General features: G+C 29.6%; 1 long non-coding RNA gene across 1 annotated transcript in view; it reads right to left on the reverse strand.

The window, feature by feature from the left end:
- Nucleotides 1–52: 52 nt before the first annotated feature.
- The window catches only part of LOC107553657 (uncharacterized), a 4,287-nt gene continuing 3,500 nt past the window's right edge, over nucleotides 53–839 (reverse strand). Inside the window, exon 6 of the long non-coding RNA XR_001604980.1 lies at nucleotides 53–134. This is a non-coding gene — a long non-coding RNA (uncharacterized lncRNA). The remainder of the gene's footprint in view (nucleotides 135–839) is intronic.

Genomic DNA, 839 nt, shown 5'->3' on the forward strand with positions numbered 1-839 from the left:
ATATATAGCTATATAAGATAACATTAAAATAGCACTTTTGTGCTTCGCTGAATCATGGTGATACTAAAAATAATAATTAAAAAAAGGACATTTTAAACTGTCAGGAAGATGATGTATGAGGATGCTGCCCTCCCCTACAGTAAAAACCAAAGTGTTTTCATACCATTCGGATAGACAACTTTTCTAGGATGACAACTTTTCTAGGATGTGTTTAGTAAACGTGAAATATTATGTTACATACACATGTTAAAATACCATATGAAATAACTTATACTAAGGATAAGAAAAAACAACTTTAATGGTAAATATATTGGAAAATCACTGGAAGGGCAAATTAATAGAGAATTACGGTTTATTTATTCAGAATAAAATCAGCTTATAATGTATGCATATGCATTTTAGATATTTTTCTGTTAGGTAGTTTCTCACATTCAGACTCTCTGACATGGACGTAATAGACTGACAAAATAATGCATAAAGTTTTTAGTTTTTTTTGTGAGGCACCATTGACTTCCACGGTATGAAAATATTTGTTTTTAAATCAATGGTACCCCACAACTGTTTGGTTACAAAAATTCCTCAAAATATCTTATTTTGTGTTAAGCAACTTGAGGGTGCGTAAATGACGGATTTTTTTGTTTTTGTCGACTATTTCTTTAAAAGTCCGTTTTAATAACTTAAGTTAGAGCTGCATGATTCTGGATACAGAGAATCCCAATTTTTTTTGTTTCAAACAGACATCACAATTCTGAACAGACAACTAAAAATTAAATTAAATTTACTAGAATTTCTGACAAAATGTTAATGCTGCAGTCTATTTAAAATGCTTAATCTGAATT

This window comes from Sinocyclocheilus grahami, unplaced genomic scaffold (genome assembly GCF_001515645.1).
Source record: "Sinocyclocheilus grahami isolate Dianchi unplaced genomic scaffold, SAMN03320097.WGS_v1.1 scaffold476.1, whole genome shotgun sequence".
Taxonomy (NCBI): domain Eukaryota; kingdom Metazoa; phylum Chordata; class Actinopteri; order Cypriniformes; family Cyprinidae; genus Sinocyclocheilus; species Sinocyclocheilus grahami.